General features: G+C 34.1%; 1 protein-coding gene across 1 annotated transcript in view; it reads left to right on the forward strand.

Annotated features, from left to right (window-relative positions):
• The first annotated feature begins 1570 nt into the window (after nucleotides 1–1570).
• Nucleotides 1571–19214, forward strand: part of LOC147078937 (uncharacterized) — a 286232-nt gene continuing 268588 nt past the window's right edge. Inside the window, exon 1 of the mRNA XM_085951493.1 lies at nucleotides 1571–1854. The gene's annotated coding sequence lies outside the window, so the exon portion shown is untranslated. The remainder of the gene's footprint in view (nucleotides 1855–19214) is intronic.

Raw genomic sequence — 19214 nt, forward strand, 5'->3', positions numbered from 1 at the left:
AATAGACCCGCTGGATTACAATAATTTAATTGTTAGCTATTCAAGTAATCTCCATTGACCACTCACCAGTGATATAGAATATACCGTTACATGTGACAAATAGCTATCAACGTTGTATTCATATGGAAGGTAGTAAAAATTGGCCCCACGACGGCCAAGATCTAGCGTGTTAGCACTGTTAGCCTATAATATCGTGGGTCCCGGGTTCCAATCACGGGTCTGACAAAAATTTACATGTTGTTTTTCAATGTGTCTTTGGACTCATATTAATATGAATCTAATACTCGTAGGTTGGGTAAGTAGCTAACATCCATTTCACGTACAAACAAACAATCTGTCAATATAACCTCCACTGGAGGTCCAAATTATGATCTTCATAGGATCAAACATGGGCCATGGCTTAATATTTTAAATTCACTGTAAACGTGTTTCTTGTCTTATTTTTTAATCGTTTTAGAAATCGACCGAAGGTCGCCTGTTTTTGCTAAATTTGTGAATAATTTTCAAATTCTAAGAAAATTTTTGCGATAAAATGGTTCAAAAGACTATCTACTAAAATATGGTATATTTTTCAATGTCATTATGAATAGATCATTTAAACATTGGGGTAAAGAACAGTTTATTAAGATATACATGTGAAAGCCAATCGCATCGCTACGGACGAAGATTTTGATGCCAAGTTCGGATTATTACTTTACGATGGTCAGGCAAGAAATATAAAATCAGCGACGAGTCTTCAAACATTACTAATATTGAATGCGCGTTTATGTTTAACCCATATTTCTCCACACTCGAGATTTAAACATTGTTACAGCCGCACCCAGAAGGTAACCCATTTTATTATTTTTGTTTTCCCTGATTGGGGTTGCTGATGTCGAATAAACTTAATAATTATAATATTGACTTCTTCGAATTGAAATGTTACAATATCGATGGTGCAGATCACAAACCATCTATGTCAAATTTTATGATTTTGACTTTATGGTATCAAAAAATCAACAAAAATTTAACGGATCTGTTGAACTTTACCTCCTATGTCAAAGAGAAATATAGCCCAGTTTATTGATATTTTAATTATAACTCCTATGTCATATTCATCGTTTTATGCTGCAAACAAATCATTTTTAACCTTCCGCAGTAAAATCGTATTTTTTGACTAAGAAGGTTTGTGATCTGCACCATCGATATTGTACCTACTGAATGAATAAATAAATAAATTGAAAAAAAATCACGAAATTTCGAAGTTACCTAATACAATACTTGTTTTATTTCAACTTTCTGCATGTTCATTTGTATTTTATAAGTAAATATTTGGATTTTGAGTTGATTGTAGGTAGGTATCTATCTACACGGCCATTGTGTGTTATGATATTATGATTCACCTGTGCCTCACCTATGTTTTTACCTGTGCCGCGATTCCGGCGCGTAATACGGTCTTCACAGGTAACATGCACGAGCCCATACGAAGTCCGCCGACGTAGCCAAGATCAACCAACCCGGCGATCGGCGTCGCTGCTTCGTTCTCCATACTTGATTAGTTACAGGTGGCAGCCGCCAGAGCGGCGATTTTACAAAACAAAACTTCAAAACTGCATCAGTCGACTTTTAACCGCCGGTAAAAGAGCGCCCGCGGTGAGATAACAACTTGCGCTCTCGTGTGTATGTGTCATTCGCACAGGTAGGATGATGGCGTTTCAATATAACACCTGAATTAGCCGGACTTTGGAAGAAACAGGAGACCAATAACCTGATTGTGATATTATGTCAAAGGAAAGAGCGTGATTTATGTGATAGTGTGTGTGTACCTGTGTTTTTATTGGATACTCCTTCGGTGCTTGCCAGGCTTGCGCTAGTGTATGTGTTTCAACTTTTCTTGTTTCGTCTTGCCGTAGGTTTGATTTCTGATTTTGTGCTGCCCTGTTGGAACTTTACACCAACAAATAACATTATTATTCATAATTGTTGCAATCGCATTCTATAACTTAATTCATTTTCCTTTTCAACTTCTCAAGATTTTGACAGTGCATCATCTGAGAGTTTTTAATCACCTACCTGCATCATATGATTTTAAAATCAAAGATTTACCTGTGAGCCTTCATAGTTTGAGGCGAGGTGATACTTTGTAGATATTATAGCAACTTATTCATGTGTTGTGTTTTTTTTAATAATATCTACATGCATAATAAATAGTATGGTCTCAGACACGTCAATATAAATTATAATTTAGCAATGCATAATATACATTTGCTTTGATTACCTACTTTTGTGATGAACGTAGTTATAAAATAACTATTAATTATTAATACTTTTACCATTACCTACATTTATGTAAGTTTTGACTTGTGAATTACTTCATTGTTTGTTGTTTAAATACATTTTAATATTATAACCAAACCATGAATGACAAAGTCAACATATAAAAATATAATCAGAAACTAATATAAATAAAACTAGGCGCACACTATCATTATTTTAGCCAATGTAATTTGGGTCTAGGACGATTTGGCACCGGGATAACTGGACACCACGGAATTCGAAAATAAATAGACGTTAGGTACTATCACTCCCCTTCATTTTGTGTGTGAAAATTTCTCAACTGTCACTTTGTGTTTTGTTTTCTTTTTTATCGTCTGTATTTGGGATGAAGGTGGATAATTAAGGCACCGGAATTGTGATGGAAAACGGCGAGTTTATTTAACGTTAATATTATACTATATGGTTACATTTTGAATAATTTATTTTTTCCGTACGAAATCGGCGTGCTCGCGATTTTTCTGTTTGTCGCGATCTGCGCGCCATCTTGTGATTTTTTCCAACGAAACCGTCGTCGAAAAGAAAGCGACGTTGCAAATCTCCAACGGTTAACAAAATTTACGGCATTGCCGGCTGGGCTCTTTTATTATTATTTATTTTCGTAATCAGCGCTTTATTATTTGTTGGCTTTGTTACCGATTCGGGCGTCTCCAGATACACAAAGACATCCCCAAATGGGGACCATACGGGGGTGTCACAAGCGCACCTCTCCGGAAAGGCCCGAATGGGGATCGGGCCAACTAAGGGCTGATTACGATAGCGTGTGTAACTGGACAGTGCGGCGGCTTGATAAGGGGTGGTTGCGTCTCTAGACGTTGAAGGATCGAAGCCCTCCCGGTACGTCGGCGGCTGGAGAGACTCGGATGCAGCACTGTAGCATAGTGGTTCGCGGTTCCCAGGCCTACCGTAAAGCTGCTGAGAGAGGAGGGCGTCGCGCCCAGCCCTCTCAACACCGTCGGCAACCGGAGAGTTTCGGATGCAGCACTACGCCGCTTTGTGGGCGTAGTGGTTCGCGGCTCCCCATGTCTACCGTACGGGCGGATGCTGAGAGAGGACGTCGCACCCAGCCTTCCCAACAGCGACCGTCCGAAAATCAGTCGATCCCTCACGAAAATGCATACCGGCGCATTACTCGACCCCCTTTTTTGCTCGCTTGCCCTGCCGCGGCTGTCGAATTACACGCACTACACTGATATTATACTAATATAATATGCAGAAAACTTCATTTAATACTTAAATGGCTTTAAAGTTTATAAAAATAATTTTAAAAATATATCAGGGCCCGAAATGGACCGGAACGCCATTCTGCCTCATACAACCGCTCCGGGTTGTAAAATTTTTCACTTCGAGCACTGAAATAACTTATTATACATCGCTTCCAAACACAAAACACTTAAAACTAACTAATCTATGATGCTAATGGCTGAGGATGCTGCTTGGCTGCTTTCCGCTGATGGAGGCTGCTTTGCTCAGCTGAAGAAGGCCGCTTTGTAGCTCTCTTCATCCTGGTGCATTTGGGCCAGGGCTGATTGCAAGGCTCACAGACACGCTGCTGTTGACGAAGAGAGCTCAAGCGGCTGATGATGCAGGGCATTTGACGCCGTTTTCCCTCGTTGGAGCCAGGGTCTTGCCCGATACACTCGTCCGTGGGCCAAGTTCGCTGGCGGATGCAGTTGGTCGGGAGTACATCGGGAGCCATGACTTCGCAATCCGGGTGTTTCTGCTCTTTTCTTCACTGGCTTGGCTTTGGCAGCATCCTCTTTCTACTGCTTTTTTATTATAGTTTGTTGAGCGCCACCAGAGGCAAGCCTCTGGATGTTTTTTCCTCGCCGTTTCCTATTCCGGTGTTTGGATCTCAGGGTTGTGTGTCCGGGTGAAAGAAATTCCACCTGCTTCTTGATTCCAGACGATCAAAATCAAGAAGCGTAGTCCCACGTTGACTGGGGCCACTTATCACTCCCCTCCATTATGTGTGTGAAAATTTCTCAACTGTCACTTTGTGTTTTGTTTTCTTTTTTATCGTCTGTATTTGGGATGAAGGTGGATAATTAAGGCACCGGAATTGTGATGGAAAACGGCGAGTTTATTTAACGTTAATATTATACTATATGGTTACATTTTGAATAATTTATTTTTTCCGTACGAAATCGGCGTGCTCGCGATTTTTCTGTTTGTCGCGATCTGCGCGCCATCTTGTGATTTTTTCCAACGAAACCGTCGTCGAAAAGAAAGCGACGTTGCAAATCTCCAACGGTTAACAAAATTTACGGCATTGCCGGCTGGGCTCTTTTATTATTATTTATTTTCGTAATCAGCGCTTTATTATTTGTTGGCTTTGTTACCGATTCGGGCGTCTCCAGATACACAAAGACATCCCCAAATGGGGACCATACGGGGGTGTCACAGTACTTATAGGTACTTTAAAAAAATATTTAATATTATTATATGTATATATTTACCTAAATGATTATATTATGATTTAATAGTTGGTGAGAATGTGAAATATGCAGACGTAAATAATGATTTAATCGTGAATATGTTTAAGTTCCAACGAAAAAAGAGTTTTTTATTTTATATAAAGCCTTAGGCATGGTACCTAATTCTCAATCCGCAATAAAGAATACATTACGTTAAGAGTAAAATGAATTAAAACTACTAAGTAGTACATAGAAACTGATTGAAATACCTCGTCTACGTTCTGTATACGTGTCTACGACAGTACGGCGTCCAATTGTCCGGAGTCCAGTCGTCCCATTCCCTGTAATTTTATTATTCTGCCAGCCACGAGTGTCTTGTATAATATAAGATTCTACTAGTCTAGATTTAATCATAGCTAGATGACGTCCCTTGGTTACCTTCTTATATTATGTACACTTGTTTCATGTATTGTCTTTACACGTTATGCCCGACGTGTATTTTTACATGCCACTACTTTTATGCATCTTCGTATTATGTGGGTTAACCCGAGAGGCGTTTTTTAGCGATCATTATTCATCATATTGTTGTATTCATATCCAACTGCCTATTCAGTAGATAAGAAAATACGGGAGGCAGAAAAGAATTTGAAACATAGACATACACGAGCACTGAATTCAATAATTAAACGAAAAAATAACTTGTCTTTTACTGACATTATAATGCCGGGTCCACACTGGCAACATGTCGCCGGCAACCTCGCTAAATTTTACGATAATTATCATACTTATCGTAAAATTTAACGAGGTTTCCGGCGACATATTGCCAATGTGGACCCGGCATAAGAATCTAGCCCTTTGATCGCGAGATCAATCAATGCATTATCTTTATTTGCTCCCCAGTGTTGACTGCCCACTGTAAGATTATGTTTAGGTGTAAACAATGTTTGACTAACGAAGATTTTCTTTGACATGGATGACGCAATCGACATAATATTTAAAATGGGGCCTCGAAACAGTTCAAACCAGTCATACACTTATTATTATATTTTATCAAAATTTTAAAATTAAGTATGCGTATTTTTAACAAATCGAGTAGGTATATAATAGAAAAAAATCCCTGCAACAGACCAATACGTATAACTAGGTACTCGCGCAGATCAAAGCGACAAAAAATCTCAGTCATCTTCTACAATAATTTTTAGTTACAGGTTGTGATTATAAAAAAACATAGTACCAATTTATGGTTTTCATTTAAGGATTTAAGTATTATTTTTTATCGTGGGGAGTCTCAAAATCAGCCAGTACCTCGGACGTTCGATTCCACAAATTTATCCCCGTACTTATTTGACATTACTTTGGTAGTGATGACTCTTATAATAATATTAATCTCTTAAAAGTGTGGTGCTAAAATGCTCCGTCAAGAAAGGAAATGGTGTAAATAATATTACTGTAATTATAATACCAACATAAAATGCACCGTTGTAAAATTGTTAAGCACCTGCCTAATTAAGTAGTATGCTGTCACTAACGAGGCTTTCGATTTATTAACAATTATTTTATTACTTAGGGTAGTTTACCTGGACACTGTTTACCGGATAACAACTTTCTACGGACGATATAAATCAATAACTCAATTGAAACGTAATTCAATAAAATGTGGTGTCGTAAACACCTACTTACTTAATAATATTACGCTGTCTGTACCTACATACTTAATTTATATTAGCTGGTAGATATTATTACCTAGTAGGCACTTTACTGGTTTCATTTCCTGTCATAAATTCATAAACATGATGGAAAATAACGTAAATATAAATACATATAGGTATATATATAGGTATTATAAATATAAATATATATACACATAGGTAAGTACATACTACCTGATCTAGGATATCTGCTAATTAATTTCATGTTCTGAATAGGTACATAAACATAATATAAGAATTTTGCCGCACTATAATAACAACCCATTAAATTACGTATTTGCGTTTATAAGTTGTTAATTAATTAGTCCGTAGTTTGTTTCTACACCACTCATTAGTGGCAGGGGGCTGAGGTTGGCTGTTGGGATTTGACATAAATCATGCATAGTACATTTTGTCAGTCATACTTATTTGTTTTCATTGATCTAAGAATACAATTTGCAAATGGTGCTGGTTAGTTTTTAAAATTCAATTAAACCCTGCCTAAACAAAACCATAATGGTTTAGGTATGCTATGGGGCATGGGCGATCTGACAAAAATACTGCACACTTTACAGTCATATTTATTTGTTTTCGTTAAATTAAGAATACATAATATTACAGATGGTGTTGGTTTTTTTTTTTTATTAAGCCATGCCTGATAATTAAAGATATTCTATAGATACATAAAAGAATATGTTTTGATTATTATCCAGTAGCCTTGGACTATCACGCCGTGGGTCTCAGGTTCGAATCCTGGGCCTGGCAAGTATAGGTAAATCACTCTACAGTGGCACCATGGGTACGGAAAAAGCGACTTGCAGTTGTAGTGGTGTTGTTTGTTAGCATTAAATCAGGCACTGCAGCAAACAATTCCAATAACGAAACGCGAAACGCCTATGGTGCCACTGTATAATGATTTACCTATACACATAATATTGTTTTTCATTGTGTGTGTCCAGGGTATGGACCTAATAGGTTGAGCAAGTGGGTGACATCCATTTCTCGTAAAAAACAAAATCTGTTAATACAAACCTCTACTCTGTGGAGGCCCATATGATCCTATTAGGATCGGACATGGTCGAAAAAAAAATGTCTTGGATTAGGCAGGGTTTAATTGAATTAAAAAAAACTAACATTATCTACGTATACTTAGAGGTCTAAGTTCATTGAAAACAAAAACGTTTGACCGACAAAGTTTAGTGGGTACTATTTATGTCGGATCTTAACAGCCAACCTCCACCATTCGCTACTGCACCTCATATATAAATAATGTTGATCTGTTTTGGTTACACACTGTTACGGAAGTACGAAAGGATTATTAATTAATGTGTAGATGAGACCTGTCTTCGTGTATTTCAAAGTAATTAAATACAGCCAAAACATAGGACATATTCTCAGCGACGCGCCAAGGGTGGCTGCCGCCTGGGTACCAGCTCAAAATTGCCGTTCCACCTAAATAAACCTATTTTTACAACGTTTTTCTTAGCTCGTATTCTTATTTGTCCGGTGGTTCTTTGTCCGGTATAAATCTTGCAATCGATTTTAACTAACTTCCCGACTAGCTAGACATTTGAAACTTTTAGAATATATCAGAACACGATGGCAATGTATTTTTTTAATACTTTTAGCCATCTTTAAGTAGAATTGAATTAATTTTCATTTAATTCTGTTTTTTATGAAAAGTTATTTCGACACCATTATTAGTTGCTAGGGGTCTGGGGTCCTAGCAACTAAATTATTAATATATACGTGCGTTACTATGGAAATCAATATGACATTTCAGTATTATTTCTATCAAGTACAATTTTTTTGATCGTTTAAGCTAGTCAAGTCAAGTTTATATGATTCAACAAAAAATTTAAAAACGTTGTATATAAAAAGTTCTTTTTATATTGTAATTATTTAATTGTAAATTTAACAGAATCCAAAGAAAATTTAAAACAATCATTGTATTGTCATAAAAATATTGACTTATTTTACTTATTAAATAATATAACATTCTGAATTATAATATTATAAAGCGTCTTAATTCGATAAATACGTATCATTGGAGCACATAACCATTAATTAGTAATCACATTATTTGCCATAATATCGTTCGAGAGGCTATTTCATATTCGTGAATGTTTTTGTCTATTTTTGAATTTGTTTAGCTTAATTAAATTTTTTTTTGTTGTATATTCTTTCAATTGAAAATATCCCTCTGAAGTTGGCGAAACCGGTCCAGTTATATTTAATAATAGTAAAATTAGTACGATAAAAAATATGTAATTACGTTTTGTTTAAATTAATAATATTTGTATCTATTCCTTCATTCGTCGCTCTTTATAATGTACCGTCCCTATGCATCGCATGACCTAGCTACCAACCACGGGATGTCACTGTCTAATGATGTATTTTTATTATCGGTAGGTATAACAATAATTAATGATATTCTTGTATTCCTACCATAAACATTTCTAATAGGTAACTGTATTTTCTCCAACAATCCGCCATTGTACAGTGGAGGCTGTATACTTATATATGTAAATTAAAATGTGTTAATATTATGAAAATGCTGATATAGTAAATAGTTAGATACTTTCAGAGATAGAGTTATTCTGCGAGTATTTAAAACTTGATAGATCGCTTAGCAAGTAATCGAGTACGTACTTGAGTGGATATTTCAAGCAGTAAAAACAAGTTTATATCAGACCCGTGATGGTTTGCACAATTTAATCCTGCCGATTTAACGTTGCAAAGCCGATTAAAATGTTGAAAAAATCCTTTCTCGAAATGTCAGACTTAACCCACGCTCTTGAATAAATATTAAAAAAATGTTAATTTTGATGAATCGGCCATTTATCCCAAGGGAGACGAGACGCGTATTTCATTATTTTAAAACGATTTTATGGCGAATAACGATACTAATTAGTGTTTGTTTTCACTTAGCCATAAGTAGAGTATAATTACGTTTTATAACTAAGGGCGTCAAATCGAGGAGAATCATTAGGTATACATAGAAAGCTACATAAACTTAGGAAATATCTTTCCATTAAAAAATTCAGCTCACTGGTTGGAAATAAAATATATCTATTAATTAGGTACCTACAATAAAAGTTTTAACAGGACTTTATTTTTCGGGTTCGCGATGTCTAGTTTACTTCCGTTGTCCTTGAACGTCACGTTCTTGGTGAACAGGAATGACACGTGCATACCTAATTTAAAATTTATCCAAATATATTTGCCAGTCACTAGTGAGTTTTGGAAGTTGTCAGGTGTATTTTTAAATGTACCTATCTAAAATCGTAGACTCGCAATATTGTCTATAGAATCAGAGATGGCATTTCAATTAGATTTAGTCGTATACCTGTATCTTGTTAGTAATGTATCCATACAACACATTTCTTAGATATTGCAGTCATGAAAGGATGTGATGAAGGAAATATGGCGGCATTTTGGCAATGCCTAGGGGCGGCATTTTGTCTAGGGACGTCACTCACACTGATATGCCTCTTTGCCTGATAACCTCTCGTAAAATTAGATCAAATGCTATTCACTTGTATTAATCAGCGCTCGAAATGGAAAAGTTTACGAACCGGAGCGTTCGGAAATTTTCTGAAGATATTAACATAGTTATCAAATGTTATGTGTATTTCATAAAAATAAGTTTGTTAGATTTTTGTTATATGGCCTATCTAGCTCAGACGGTCAAATTATTTATTCCACGAGACGGAGCGATAACTTTACCGATTTCACGAAAAGGAACGGCGCTTACTTTACACACCCAACAATAAAATTGTCGATTATTTACTTAAGCTCTATCGAACGATATTATAATACTAAGTAGGTACAGCGGCGAATTTATTTGACGCAATCAATACGTTAAAAGATTTCAAAAGGGGGCCTCGAAACAACCCAACAATAAAATTGTCGATTATTTACTTAAACTCTGTCGAACGATATTATAATAATAAGTAGGTACAGCGGCGATTTTATTTGACGCAATCAATACGTTAAAAGATTTCAAAAGAGGGCCTCGAAACAGTTCAAACAAGTCATTAAGTTACTAAGTGCAATAGGAACAGATTTTATACAATTCCGTCCTTAATTCACGTCTCTAAATCTCTCAGTGAGCGGTACTTAGGTATCTTGTACAAATTGTTTTATGGTTAAATCAAAAATATTAGATGTTTTTCTGAACGGATTTCTATATAACAATGATTGAAGGCAATTTCGGTTTGATGTAATTGCCACTTCTGTACCGACGCAAAAAAGTAAGTTAGGTACTTAGTATTTTATCAGGGCTGTATAAAAACTAGTTGCCCAGGGCCGTAGATTTACTCTTTGCCGTCATTTTCATACGATTTGGCTTCAAATCTATTTAAAAAAAAGAAGGTTTTCTTATAGCTAAATAAAATCCAAGCGTTCTGCTGTGATAACGTTTTTAGAATTCACGATTCCCTATTTATCATGTCGCTAAAAATTATTTAGGTCTTACGACTAAATCCGTCGATTGTAGTATTTAATGTAAACATAGGTCTTGGTTTAATAATATCATCGAAATGTTTCAATGCGTTTTTCCCAAAACTATCGTTTAGCACTTACGTCTGTCTTCTACCCAGATTTTCATTTATCAGCGAAAGTAAAACAATAATGTGGTCCCAATAAACGCTTACAAAATAAAAATATTATCGTTGACATTTTTACAAGTTATATTCTGGATTGCCTTGAAATTTGTTTCGAGATTCGGAAAGAATAAGAAGTAGTTACTTACTTTCTGTTTCTTTTCGGTACAAACATTGTATCATCATCGTTAGGTAATTAAATGTTTAATACTTTTCCAGACCATACGGTACCATTTTAATTGAATGGCACGAGACGAGGCAACCCATAGTGATTTCATATGAAGGGCACTGCTGTATCTGTATAATATTATACAGAGATCATTACATTACATTCTAAACAAAATCCGAATCTAAAACTTCTATTAAGAGATGTCAAAACAGAATAAGAATAAATGACAGAAATGCAAATGGATTTAGATAATAATATGTAATGATCTCTGTATAATATTATCATTTATACCAATCACCGTATGACACTATTGATGTTACCAGTGTATTTGATAGTTGTGCCTTGTTTATTACAGTTATCTTACAATAATTAACTAGATAAATAAGCGAAATACGAGGCATTGTATCAGTTACCGACTATCTAGATTATAGACTATGGATGAAAATTATACGTATTTTGTAAACAGCACGACTAGGAACTGTTTTTAAAGTTCGCAAATGTTTTACAGAGTCTACAAGATGAACGACGGCCTCAAGGAAACGTTTGTTGTAATGAATACATTATTAAAATGACATTTGAAAGTGACAGATGAAGCAGCCATTTTGAATGACGTGTGACGTCAGATTGCTTACGTCACACACAGTGCTATACGCTATATGGTGGAACATCCGTTAAATAACTTATAAAGAATTTGGTAATCTCATACATACGGCCCTAAGTTATTTGCGACCGTTTAGGTATCTTCAGTTACTATGCACACTCACCGAAAATAAATGCATCGATACAAATGGAATGGTACAAAACATAAATCAATTATAATTTTAATTCAAAATCCATCAAGTATCTACTATCTGTCGATAGTATTAATTTCCTAAAATGTATCTAAGTAATAGGTACATAACATAATAATATAGCCAAGTTTTGACATCTTTATAGGGTCATACAATTTTTATTAGTTTAAAAATATATACTTACCTACTGTTATATTATTAATATTATTATAGTATAACCCTATAACCGAACGTTAAACAGTGTGATGAACTTATATAAAAAACTCTAAATAATATGTACATGGGATTAATTAATTAGGTGGTTAATTGAACTGCCGTTTACGTGGTAGGTACATACTCAGAAATTTAAATAGAGACTAGTTAGGTTAAGAATTTAGTTGATACTTAATTTAATAATTGCATTTTAGAGATTTAGTTTCTGTATCAACACTTAGCTAAGATTTCGATTGTCATGCCATTATCAAGACAAGCAGAATGCAGAACTATTCTAACTCACTTTTGCAATATTTTACAGGTTTTTGAAACATCCTATTTAAGTTATTTATTATTTATATATACACATTTATGCATCAATAGTCTTACTAAAATATGATATATACATTTGTCTATACCAGTAGCGAAGGGTGGAGGTAGGGTGTTAAGATCCGCCATAAAGAGTGCACTATACACATTGTTAGTCATACGAATTTGTTTTTATTGAACTAAGACTACAATCGACATACTTATAGTGTTGGTTAGTTTAAAAAAAACAATTAAACCCTGCTTAAACCAAACCGTAATAGTATTGATATATTTAGGGCGATACAACAAAATTGTTTTGCACACTTTTTCATCCATACTTATTTGTTTTCGTTGGATTAAGAATATATACATATTACACATATTGTTGGTTCATTTTTTTAAATTTATTAAGCCCTGCCCAAACCAAACTATAATAGATAAAAATATTATTATATCTATAAAATATCCAACGTTATGTATGATTTAATTGCATAATTTTAGATATTTTATAGATAGACGAGTATTTTTTTATTATCTACGAGTATTATGGCTTGGTTTAGCAGGGTTCAATTGAATTAAAAAAAAACTAACTAACAACATCAAATTATAGTCTTATTTCAATGAAAACAAATACGTATGACTGAGATAGTTTAATGTAAACTATTTATGGCAGATATTAACAGCCCACTTCTACCCTTTTCCATAGGTCTATACACTTAATAAATAATTGAAGTATATTGTTTGAACAAAAACGATGCATAAGTGCGAGTGAGAAAGTATTCGGCACCCTTATAATCTCTGCGACACGCGCTAGAGTAAGATAAAAGGTTTACAGATGTGTGAGATGATTTGCTGTGGTGTCGCCGCCAAATCTTAGTTTGTTGCATAATTTGCTAGCGCGTGTTGCTAAAATTGATATCTTTTGTGTTAAACATAAGGTCAGTGGTAAATATTATTAGTTAATTAAGTAGAAAAGATGGTTCTGTGTGTTGTATTAAAATGTGGTAACCGTACTGATTAGCAAGAAGATGATATTACGTTCCATAGTAAGTTGATACATGTTCATGATAATTTATTTGTATATAGGTATTATTATATATTTAAATATCAGTGACCTAGTGTTTCTTTAAAACAACTTAAATTATGGATATCTTTACCTAATGGTTGAATTTTGACCGCTTAAAAATACTATATGACGTAAAAAAATAGAACATAATATTTTAATTCTGAGCGTCTAGTGCGAGCACTTTGGGTGAGCACTAGCGAAATGGTCTATGGTCTCAAACATTTGTGTACGAATGCGTTCGCTCGCCCACAAACAAAATGCACGGCACGCAGCTTCATTTAGCAATGCAATGGGTGGCGTCTAGAATCTAGATGTATCTATAGTCTAAGGTTTGAATAGTTCTACATTCAGCTGACGTTCAGCATTAACAGTAAACATGGCTGCTTAGAATATGGCCCTTGCGATATTTTAGAACTGTGGACAAATATTTATTACACAACTTAAGTAGGTAAAAAAGATAATATAATTCATGGAAAGTACGTACCCATTTCATTTAAAGTATTTTCTTTCCAACAGGTATGTTTGCATTTCGCTATTTCCTTTCTCTCTTGGGTAAAATGTATCACCTACTTACACCTTATCACACATTTTTGTAAAAGTGTAGAAAATTAACTGTGAAATTCGAAACTAGTTGTAATGCTAGATTATAGAAAAAAATCATTACTACTTGTATTCAATCTTACCGAGAGTTGGAAATCCATTAATTTCATTACAACCTACTAGGTACTGTATGAAAACGTTCGACTTGCAACTCTCTGTATGATTGAATACAGGTGTAGACGTATTAAATTGATACGAAATGTAAATGTTTATATATTTACTCAGGCAGATACATTTTTTCTTCATATTAGTCAAAGAGTATTGGTACATTGCAATACAAGGTAGCTATATTTATTATGAAATATTTCTGCTGGCAAGAGATATAGGTATCTATATACCTATAATTATTTAGTTAATTTAATACAATACTTATACTTAATTGCAAATAATTACAAGATAAAAAGAACTTTTTATATACCACGTTTTTAAATTTTCTGTTGAATCATATAAACTTGACAATTCTATGTATTAATAATTTAGGACAAATAAGGCAATTGTCAACAAATCATTTTTTTGCTATTTTGCAACAAACAAACATAATATGGAATACTGAAATGTAATTTTGATTTCCGTAGTAACGCACATAATAGTGGATTTGATTACGGATTTCTTCCGAAATAACTTTTCATACAACACAGAATTAACTGATAATGAATTCAAAGATGGCTAAAAGTATTAAAAGAATGCATTGGCATCGTGTTCTGATATATTCTAAAAGTTTCAAATGTCTAGCTAGTCGGGAAGTTAGTTAAAAATCGATTGCAAGATTTGTACTGGATTAACGACCACCGGACAAACAAGAATACGAGCTAAGAAAAACTTGCTAATAAAATACATCTCATCAAAATACTAAGACAAAGGTTACCAGTTGATTGGATTTCACAACGATTTCGAAACGTTTCAAATGTATAACTTATTGATGAATCATAATATTTGGATCCTTGTTGGTAAAACTATAAAAGTCACCTACCGTAAGAAATAGCAATAATACTTCATTATGGTTATTCCAGTTATAAATGTGAAGAAAGTACACAAAAAACTAATATACTTACTTAATTAGTGTTATTTTTTCTATTCATATTTTTCCACTATGAAAAAAATTGTAATAGATAGGTACGTTCAAATTAATACTTTATTATGATAGTTATTCAGTACGTATTTGCGCCGAACTTATTCAATTCGTTAATACAGCGAGAACCAAAATGATTAGTAGACTTTTGTGGAATTTAATAATATACGTATAAGTAATTTATAATATACCGACTTGTATCTAATGTTACTTATTGTATTTCAGTACTTCCGTGAATATAAAACAATATCCATCAATCTTGTAAAGAGATTCGGATTGTATGATAATGTATCAAGTCACTGCCACCTTTAGATTAATAAAGCTTGAGCGTAACTTTTTGCACAAGCAACGAGTGGTCAAAATCAGATCCCAGATTGCTTACATATTATTGATTCGCCCTTTCTCGTTTCAAATTGAATTATAAAAAAATCTCAAATGAAATATATTAACTATCAGTGTTGAATTAATAAATAATATACATTCCTATTATTCATCAGCTGTCAAAGTCAGACTAGTCCTTCACACAAAAACCGGTGGTAATATCGATTTCCAAAAAATATGTAGCATTGATCTATGCATTACATTTGTAGAATGTGTGTTAATGCTAGTGTATTATTTATCATGTAACTTATCTATTCAAATCAAACCATTCCCTTTGTGAACACGACAGACGCGTCAGTATGATCACTCTATAGAACAATGACAGGCAATGACAGTAGTTCATACATAGACAACAACGGGAGGGGCGGAAAAAGTAGGACCAATCGTTGTGAATATATCGGCTTTCTACTTGAGTCGGTACTTGAGTACTTGAGAAAGTGTACTATGTGAGCGAAGCACGTGTCGTACAAAATATTTTTTATGTGTGGTGAATATCTTTATAAATTAATTTTCTAAAACGTCCACCAAGTTTGATATTTTACCATAGAAACAGCACTATCTATAAATTTAATTACCTATCCAAAATCCATGATTGATTTAATTAAAATTTGCTACCGATTACAATGTATGATATTATGTTTCAAAACCAACACAAACTTTAGGGGCAGATAATATACTAAAATAATTATTTAAGTAAGTACCTATGTATAATATATTTTCTTGATGGTGTGATTGAGCGACATTCCCATACAAAGCCATGAAAAAAACTCAGATTACAAATCATTGGGGGAAAATCACTTTATATTCATCATTCACCGGGGGTTTTTGTCTCTTTGCTTTTCTCGGCCGTCCATACCATCCGCATAGGTAGCGGTAGACCACCTTTTAGTATGGGTTTTATAATTAAATCGATTGTATTCTAGGAGGTCTGGTTAAGAGGACGTTCTACAGAATTGGCCTTGAGAATTGAAAATATGATTTTTTAACATGTGGTCCATAATATCTGGTCTACTAGTTAATATAAAAAGGTCGTGTCAAAGTTGTTTGTGTTAATAAATTTGCTCTGTGACTGATCCGACTCATATTTCACATTTATTTCATCAGGGCTGTCGAAGACATAAATCATAATATATATTTATAATTTTAAATTTTTATTTATAATATATATTATTTAAGTTTTGTGCACCTAATGCCGGGTCCACACTGGCAACAAGTTAATTTGCTGGCAACCTCGTTAGATTTTACGATAATTATTGTAAAATTTCTTAAGCAATTATGGTAAGTATCGTAAAATTTAATGAGGTTGCCAGCAACTTGTTGCCAGTGTGGAAATGGCTTAATATCCACTGTGGTTCACGTAGTGGCATGGACCTGGGGTTAGCTAATTCAGGAAGTCAACACCCATGATAGAATTTTTTCCAGTTTTGGTTGCATTATATTCCAAAACTCTTCTGTAAAAATCGTTTCCGAGTTTATAAATGGAAATTTCTCGGTGTACATAGTAAACAAACCTACGAATAAAAAAAGACAAAAAGGAACATACTGCTTCATCGCAGTAAAATCTGGTAATCAAATTCGCCATTTTGAAAAGCGACGATTTTGCGTAAACAAATATCACGTGGTCTGTACGTGTGCGGCAAACTTCGAATGTGTTTGTAATTTTGTGCAAAGTGCGAATGTAATGTTTTCAAATAATTGATATGGATTAATTATACCATCATATTATTTTCTCGAAATCATAAACATACTATAATAGTATTTGAGTATCAACCTATGTTCAATTTGAATTGGGTTATAATAATAATATACCCGTATATATATCAATAGTATGTTTGCTACAAAATCCACCCAAGTTATCAGTACGTACTTGCACAGGTTTGATTAAAAACCATGATGAAATTAACATTTAAAAAATATGAATGCTTAATATTATTTTGACAGCCCTGTTTTCTGATCGGCTTCATCTCGCAGGTGTTCATAAAATAATAATAATTCTCCGCGCGGCAGAAATTATCAGTAATAATAATAATATTTCTTGAAATAAAATCTCCGATGATTAGTGATTTTTGCGAAAAGATCGATTTAAATTGACGTAGTTACGACGCCGAGGTCCTTTTTATACTGAATTATATTTGAACGGCGGGCTCTTCAGCGGGCCCTTAAAGATGGTAACAATATGTTACTGAACCTCGAAAAAGTGCACGGGATAGTGTAGATATATGGGTTTGCGATATGGGATATGATAAAGAAATAAAATGTTGAGCGACTGTAGCTAAACATGATATGACTCGACTGAGAGATAGTAATATTTCAAGAATAAAAAATATAGCCGGGTCTGCAGAATTTGGTGTCCACTTTCAGAACTTTAAATATAACATCGGGGGTAAGAAAACATCATCGTCATCCCCCCCTCGATAAGGCCGAAAGACAACTGTTACATTTCCGTTTGCGTTATTGTCTATGGTCTATAAATGACCGTAAACAATAACATGTAGGTTGTAGGGTTATGTATAGGGATTCCAATCCCGGGATCCCGAGCTATTTTCGATACCTATGAATCCCGGAATTGATAAACATAATCCCGAAACTTTCGGGATTGATTTTCTATCAATTTTTATGGAAAATAAAATAAAAACGAAAATATAACAGAAAAAATACTTTTAATAACAAATAACAACATTAGAAATAAGCTGAGTTTGAATGAAGTTTGATTTATACCCATGTGTAAGTTGCCGATTCATTTTATTTTTTCACTTAAATTAATAAAAATGAGAAAGATTGGAAAAAAACAATCCTTCGGACTTTTAACAAAGTAATTCCGCCATGATCTCATACGTTTTACGGCAGTTTCATATTTGGCTGACTAATTAGATTTATGAAGCGGAAAGGCCATAAGCACACCATGATTGTTTGCTTTACTATTTTAAATCTCGCTAATCCATTCATTAAGTCTTTACTATCAGAAACAGCAATCTCATATTAAATTCATATTATTATTTATATTACAATATTATTTACTCCATTAAACTTATGTATTTCCAAGATTGAACGTAGATATACAATGTTAACAATAAATGTCTTAAATAGTATAAATTATACTAGATTTATTTTTGACCAATTTTATCAATGTTATTTGTAAATATAAAAAAAAATATATTAACAATGGAAAAAATGCCAATCCTGGGACCAGTCCCGGGATCCCGGGATTGTCAAATTGTAATCCCGAAATCCCGGGATCAGAATTTTGGCTCGGGATTCGATTCCCTATTATGTTTATACAAAACTTCTACAAAGTCATGAAGAGAAAAAAAAGGGTACAGTTCGGTAATGAGGAATACAGCGGAAAACACATTTTGAAAATACCCGATATACTGAATTATTTGTTAAAAAAGTTAAAGTCTGGAAAAAAAAGTCTGCCAGCCAAATAATATTACGAAACTTTGGGTTGCTGACATCTGCAGTGGGTATTATTGCTGGAACCGGATTCGCCGATGCGCTATGGTAGATTTAGCCAGAGGTCGTGTCTACGGTGGCAACTGGAAACGCACTACTCGCCTCTCGACTATTTTGCCTTCGTGCCTGCCACGAGGACTTTGACTTGCGAGATGTTGC

The sequence above is a fragment of the Rhyacophila brunnea genome, unplaced genomic scaffold (assembly GCF_057557595.1).
Source record: "Rhyacophila brunnea isolate RB1 unplaced genomic scaffold, BYU_Rbru_1.0 scaffold_10, whole genome shotgun sequence".
Classification (NCBI taxonomy): Eukaryota; Metazoa; Arthropoda; class Insecta; order Trichoptera; family Rhyacophilidae; genus Rhyacophila; species Rhyacophila brunnea.